The sequence below is a fragment of the Alnus glutinosa genome, chromosome 11 (assembly GCF_958979055.1).
Source record: "Alnus glutinosa chromosome 11, dhAlnGlut1.1, whole genome shotgun sequence".
In the NCBI taxonomy this organism is placed as follows: domain Eukaryota; kingdom Viridiplantae; phylum Streptophyta; class Magnoliopsida; order Fagales; family Betulaceae; genus Alnus; species Alnus glutinosa.
In genome coordinates this window covers 24,269,978-24,277,740 of record NC_084896.1, presented here as the reverse complement: position 1 = coordinate 24,277,740, position 7,763 = coordinate 24,269,978, and the positions used below count along the sequence as shown (strand labels likewise).

General features: G+C 39.9%; 1 pseudogene; it reads left to right on the top strand.

Annotated features, from left to right (window-relative positions):
* Window positions 1-507: 507 nt before the first annotated feature.
* Window positions 508-6,144, top strand: LOC133881253 (COBRA-like protein 2; annotated as a pseudogene).
* The last annotated feature ends 1,619 nt before the right edge of the window (window positions 6,145-7,763 follow it).

Genomic DNA, 7,763 nt, shown 5'->3' with positions numbered 1-7,763 from the left:
ATTTAATCAACCCTTTGGGTTCATGCCGCCTAATGATAATTAGTTTAGATTTTGTAGAACCTTTTCCCTGCTACAGCTCCAACCAACTTAGCACATAGCAGCATTTCTCCGAAACACACGAGCTAAAATCTCTAAGCACTCTCGCCGAGTGCATTATGCAAGCTCCTCTCCGCCTCTTCTCACACCAGCTGTTTCGACCCATGAACCAGCACCGTGGTAGTCCAACCCATGTCCTTGATCCCCGTAACTTTCGTACAAAATTCGGTTGGTGAACGGTTCCGGAAACAGTAACAATTTTCCGAGTTGAAAGGGCCTCGGAAGAGAATGCGACCGAAATTGTTTACAAGTGGTAGCAGGTTGCTCCCACCACAGACGACAACCTTTTCATGAGGATGCTGATACAACCTGTGAGCTCCAAAGTGAAGAAGGGGGAGAATTTGAGTCTCGAGACAACACCCAACCAGCTTTATAACATTCTCGCGAGTGCTCGCCATTGCAGAAACAACTATGTCGGTGAAGGCCATGTCCGGCACTGCGGCGTCTCACTTCGCAAACAACAACAACAAGTCATTTGGTCACCGTTCTCACATCCGCACCATCCAGTCCTCTTCAAACAACAAACCCAGTTCATGGGTGAGGCCAGACTGGCTCACTTCACTCACACGGTCTTTGACAACTACCAAAGACGACGACTCAAATTGCTTAGCCAGTAGCCAGCGCTAAGCTCAAGGACGTGTCTGAGCTTCTGGGCGGTGCTCTGCTCCTCAAGCCAAGACCATCACCAATAATCAGTTTCTAAAATTGCTGTATCAACAAGAGTCTGCAAGTGAAATTGGAGACTTGAACATTATTCATTAGCACACCTTAAGCTGAGTAGTTAAAGAATACCATTTATGTTCTACCAGACCTTGTATGCTGCCAAATGGACATCGAAATATTAGAGACCTACACGTCGCATGATAATCCACCGTCTAGAGGCGGTTAGTGAACGCCACTGTTTTACAACCCCCCCCCTCCCCCAAAACAGAGCATTTGATTTATAAGAAAAATATAGTTGTATCAAATGCAGAAGGTTTCTGATAAAGCTCGTGGATCCCGATCATTTTGGAAAATATTTAGCCCTTCATGAACGAATATCCCAGCAGCAACATCAATTTTTCAGATACCCACGTCTTCAAATTGCTTTCACTCTCCATTTCTACTGTAGTGCTCCCCTGTGCTGGTTGGCTTGCTATGAGTTTGAAGTCTCTCTTAAAGTCAAAACAACACCGTTTCCCAAACTAAAGTCGTTTCCAGCAAGGAGAAGAAATCTAAACGCCAGCTCAGGCCGGTGAGGGAGAGGCCGTAGATGTGGTTGTAGGTGTGGGCGATTTCTTCACCGGCGTTCTTGGTGGCAGCGTAGAAACTGGCATGCTGGTCGGTCGGGTGCAATTCGGAGAATGGGTTCTCGGTGTTGAAACTGTGTGTTTTGACTAATTAAATGAAACAGTGTGTTTTGAATGGAAGGAGTCATTTTGAAAAATGGGGCTTTAAGTGATGCACATGACCCTCTTTCGGTCACTTTAGACGTTCTAAGTAGACAGAAAGTTCAGATTGGCACAAGTAATAAACGTTAAGGGGTCATTTATTAAAAATTAAATATTAGACGTCAAATCAATAAATAGGTGAATAGATCAAGATATAAAGTGTAATTTTCCCTTATAAATTCTACTAAGGTAGTGACCATTTTCAAGTTTTAGACTAAACAATTAGGGATACCAAAGATGGGACCGGAGGAGGAGGGAAGAAGTTATAGGCCTCTGGGCCTTGTTTGAGTCCAGAAAATACGTAGGTGATATCAGGCCCAAAGAGCTTATATTACATAGAAATTCGGCTTTGACAGAAGAATTGTTGGGACAAATATAGATCTTCTCGGGAGTTAGGCCCAATCCGGGATGTGGGCCCTTTCTGATCCACCCGACCGGGCCCAAATATTGGAAAAAGCCTAATCTACCCGGGCCCATTGAGGCCCATTGGGCCCAAGTCTGTTGCAACAGGCCTGAGTTGGCGATCCAAATGCTAGTTGGTATCCGCATCTGCAGGCGTCTCGGCAGTACCCGGAATCTAAGGGACACGATGCACGTCATGGAAGTCATGCGTCTCGGCAGTACCCGGAACTTAAGGGATACGATGCATGTCGTGGGACCCCATGATACCACCGAGATCTACGGAATCTGGAAGAGTTGTTTACATGGAGCCACGTCTCCTCCAACCGCCTCATGCACGAATTGTGAAGCTAATGGAACTGCTCCATAACCTCTATAAATACAAGAACTGCTTCAGATGCTAAGGTACATGCTAATCAGTCTCTTTGGCATTATTCTGCGCATTTATTCTCAGAACCATACACTTACTTAGGCATCGGAGCGGGGTTGTCGGAACCCCCCGACGCAGCTTTACTTTTCAGGTGAACCAGATACCACCGGGAGCAACTTAGTCCAACATCTGACCGATACGTCACCTACCGGAAACTGTCTCAACAAGAATATTAATCTCTTTCTTCTCGATCCTTTTCTCTTTTCTTTACGTACAAGTACAATATTACATAGAAATTAATGGGATATTGCTTCTCACGAATCTCACCCATGATGATAATGGGAATCTTCTCCATTTTGCTTTTGTTTGTGCTGTCGTCTCGCATCAGTTCAACAGGTTGGTGGCTTGTTTTGCTTTAATCTTTTTTGCAAATTAGGAAACAATGTACAGAATAACCAAATCTTTAGTTTCTTTTGCAGAAGCTCAAGCCTTTGATGCCCTGGACCCTGATGGAAACATCACAGTCATGTGGGATATCATGACTTGGACTCGTGATGGGTATTCTGTAAGTTGTACTGCTTACTTAATTAACCAACTTTAATCTTTATATTTGGTGCGTGTTACTGTTAGGGATATCGCGTTGAACTTTGAGTGTCTTGTCCAGTTCTTCAAGCATTCTATCTGAATTTTTTGAGATTTTTTTTTTTTTTTGAAGTAAAAAAAAAAAAGCAAACTTTATTTCGGGTTCAACAAGAGAATTTCTCCTTTCAAAAAAATAAAAAAAAATCAGAGAATTTCTGGGGCTGAATTAATGCCTTCAATGTGTTCCGTATTTCTTAGTTGAGGGTATTCTTGATCGAATATCATTGAATCATCATTTGTAACCTCAAGATAGAAATGTTTCAATAATTTGCTCTAGTACGTGCCTTATTTGTTAAAAGGAATTAAACACCCTAGCATTTTCAAATAATGGGCCTTTTGGGCCTCTTTTTAAGGCATATTGTTTTAGACTCTTTTAGAATAATACCTACAATGTAGCATCGCTTACATTGTGATCTCCACTCCTCACACACTGGTTAATTCGGTCATTGTTACTACTTAATTACTCGTGAGTCAACTCAAGTTATAGATCCAGAATTTTCATTTTATGGGCTTTGATGTTGGAGCATTTCTTTATTTTTATGCTTGTTACGTTATATATTTTGTAAATGGCTCCATTTGTTTTGCTTTAAGATCGATATGATATTTGATGGTGTAATATATATATATATATGCATGGCTAATTTCACTAAAATCATTTACGTACGTGAAAGATAATTAATGTTTTTTCTCTTCTTGGTTGAGCTGTGAAAATTAACGTAATTGACAATTTTCGATCATTTAGTCTCCCCAAAATATTGGATAAGAGAGGAGGATATATGGATATACGGGAACAGGGGAGAGACCCTTTCTTTAATTTGTGAACGTACAATTAATATATAAATTGATCTTTTATGTCAGTGCAATGTATATATATATTTTGGCTTGATCTTGATTACTTGATCAAAATTAAAAGGGACACCACTTAGGGTTGGGTGTATGGGGGTGTAAAATAACCATATCTCGTTGGGTATAATTTTGAGCCAACGTGATGAACTTTAGGCTTAATCCCTTAAAAATGATTGATTAAGCAAATGGCTTTCGTTACCTACTGTTACTTGAAGTGTTTCTGTGTTGAGCATACTCATTTGTTTAATGGTAGCTGCATAAGGATCAAATAGATAAAAAATGCCATTTCTGTTATTTGAATTTGATGGACTGGAATGGATAGGCGGATGTGACAATACACAACTTCCAGGCATATCGCCACATTCAAGCACCAGGGTGGTCGCTGGGGTGGACATGGAAGAAGAACGAGATAATCTGGAGTATGAGGGGAGGCCAAGCGACAAATCAAGGGGATTGTTCAAAATATAAAAATAACATCCCACATTACTGTCAAAAGAGCCCAAAGATCGTAGATCTATTGCCGAGCACACCTTACAGCCAACAGATTGCCAATTGTTGCAAAGGAGGTGTACTCAGTGCCTGGATGCATGATCCAGCCAATGCAGTTTCTTCATTTCAACTCAATGTTGGTGCGGCTGGAACCTCTAGCAGAACAGTCAGAGTGCCTGAAGACTTCACTCTAAAAACACCATGGCTCTATTATACTTGTGGACCTGCAACAGTTACTACTCAGTAAATTTTTTAAAGCAGATAAAAGCAGAGTCACAGAAGCTTTGAGTAAGTTCTTTTATGAACATTTTTTAAGCCTCGACTGTGATATTTACTTTTATTTTTTTTTTAAAGATTACATACTAATGTACTTTTCATTTTTGGCAGTGACCTGGATGGTTAAATGCTCATATTCAGAGTTTTTACCTAAAAAAATTCCTACTTGTTGTGTCTCACTCTCAGCCTTCTACAGTGACACAAGACTGCCCTGCCCAACATGTTCCTGTGGCTGCAAAAGCAACGTGACCCAGCGAGGGAGCTGTGTTCAGTGAGTTGTTTTAGCCAGAACAGCTTAATTTTTCTTCCAACTTTATAATTTTCTTAGATATTATTTTATGTGGTTTACAGGACAAATTCACCACATTCAGTTTCAGTGGTTCAATGTACGAGTCATATGTGTCCAATCCAAGTCCACTGGCATGTTAAGCATACTACAACGAATACTGGTTGGTGAAGATCACAATTACAAGCTTTAACTACGAGACAAATTATTCTGATTGGAACCTAGTCGTTCAACACGCAAACTTCAACAATCTAACTCAGATTTTCAGCTTCCATTACAAGCCGTTAACTGCTTATGGAGCAATAAGTAAGTGATTATCCTAACATTTCTTTCTTCTTTCAATTTTCCTAAGAGTAATGTTTCTTACACAACTCTCACACAACTTTTGCACAACTCTAACTACTTTTTGTTATGATCAACCATTGGATTTGTTTTCCAACATGTGGGTCCTAAATATTCAATGGCTGATTTTAAAAGAAAGTTGTTAGAGTCGTGTAAAAGTTGTACAAAAATTGTGTAAGAAACATTACTTTTTTCCTAAACTAGCTCAGAACCTTCACTATGCGCATTCTGGATTTGTTTACTCTTGATCTTACTGGAAGTAATTGAGAAAGGGTATTTAACTGATTTTGATGTTTGTACAAATGATACTGCAATGATGTGGGGAATCAAGTTTCACAATGATTTGCTCATGAAAGCTGGCCCTCGCGGCATTGTTGAGTCAGATCTACTTATACTTTTGAAGAGCTAACAAATACAAATTGGCCACTCTTTGACTACGTGCTGTTGAAGCCTTACACTGAAGAGATGTGTAGAAAATCTTGCATGGAAGATTGTATGTGTGCTATTGCCATCTTCAAATTAGGCGATAGCTGTTGGAAGAAGAAGCTACCTCTGTCAAATGGGAGAGTGGACGTCGGCCTCAATAACGGGTAGGCTCTTATCAAAATCAGAAAATATAATAATTTCACCTTGTCGAGTCCTCGTTTGCCAATCCCAAAACCAAAGAAGAATGACAAGGACAATTTGATCATCATCAGGTCAGTGTTTCTTGGTGGCTATGTTTTTGTTAACGTTATATTTTAATTGGTGCGATTTGTGTTGGCTTTTTCCTCATTTACCGTATGAAATTTCAGAAGATTATCACAAAGGGTGGTGCTGTGGACATGAATTTGCATTGTTTTACTTACAAAGAGCTTGTAGAAGCTACAGATGGGTTCAAGGAAGAATTGGGAAAGGGTGCTTTTGGTGTTGTTTACAAAGGAGTAATACAAATCGGTTCTACTATCCTAGCAGTCAACGGGGGATAGGTGGACATGGTTTCTTCTTCCAACCGTGTTCATGTGGGCAACCCGTTTTGGTCTTGTTCCCAACCTCCCAGTCTCACCTTGAACACGTCGATTGGACCCTTGCCCGGCTGGAACAGGTGGACCTCCACTTCTGACACCTTCGTCTTCACAGTCCTCGAGTTCTTGGTCAGATCTGTGCATGGAGGAGAACCATTCGTGCTTGAGACGGAGAGTTATTGGTGTAGGATTTTCTCAAAAGTTCATGTGTGGGCGACGGCGTTCGAGCCTGGGCATCAGTCGTCTTGGGCGGTATATGGGAATAACGGCGTTCGGGCCTTTCTTTGGTGTTTTGAAGATATCAGAGTTGATTCTCAGGTATTTTGTAGCAGTGTTGAAGAAATAAGATAGGGTGTTTTGATTCTGTTTGATATTTATGTTCCTGGTTGTTCTGACTTACGTGTCAACTCCTCATTGGAAGGCAAAAACCTCTTGGTTTTTGCCACTGCCAGATTGAAGTTACTCTTTTTATATATATATATATATAGTGCCACGTATCAACCTCAACGGTTGACACATGGCGTGCTGTTAAAATTTGGCCGGAAAATATAACAGATATACCAAACGGGTTTTTACCCCTAACTCAGGTACCACTTATGAAATAAATGAAAACTCAAGTACTAAATTTAAAAAAGCCTAAAACTCATATACCAATAGAGTATTTAACCCTTATCTTTATAAATAGTTGTTAGTGATAGGATAGTCATAGAATATGAAGTGTTAGTAATATGATACATCTCTATAAAAGTAGTTTATGTTTATCACATTTCTTTGTAACTCTATATAAACCTATTGGGTTGATGAATAAAGGAAGCAAAGATTATTAATATTCAGCTCTTTAAGTTGATTTGAGAGATATTATGGTTCCTCGAACTACTCTTATCTATCAGTTACGTGTTTGAGTAATTAGGCACGTAACATTCTAATATGTGTTACATGTCAAAAAATAAAGGGGTAATTACATTTTCCCCCCATGAACTACCAAAAAATGTGCAATGCTCCCATGAACTACCAACTCGACCAAAATAGAGCATTCAACTACCAAAGACAACCATTTTCTCCCCTTCCGTCAGTCAAAGGGGTTAAAACAAACGGTCAACGGGTCATGTGTCGTTTTATATGGGGGCATGTTGGAAGATGATGGTAGTTCATGGGGGGAAAAGAGGAAGATGGTGGTAGTTCATAGGGGGAAAAGATGAAGAAAATGAGGGTAAAACGGCGTGTGACTGACGGAAGGGGAGAAAATGGTTATCTTTGGTAGTTGAATACTCTATTTTGGTCGAGTTGGTAGTTCATGGGGGCATCGTGCATTTTTTGGTAGTTCATGGGGGGAAAAGGTAATTACCACAAAAAGAAATTTAAAAATTCATTACTTTGTACACACAATAATATTGTATTGCAACCTAGTTTCGTACAAACCATCAATCCAAAAATCGAAATTTATATTAGAGAAATTTTTATGGGTGTCATTTGGTCTTCATCCATGTCAATTTTAATACTAGAGAAACGTTTATTGGTATTGGTGTTGCACCTTCACTTAAAATACCCTTTCGTGGCATATAGCTTGTTTTGTTTTTGGTTTT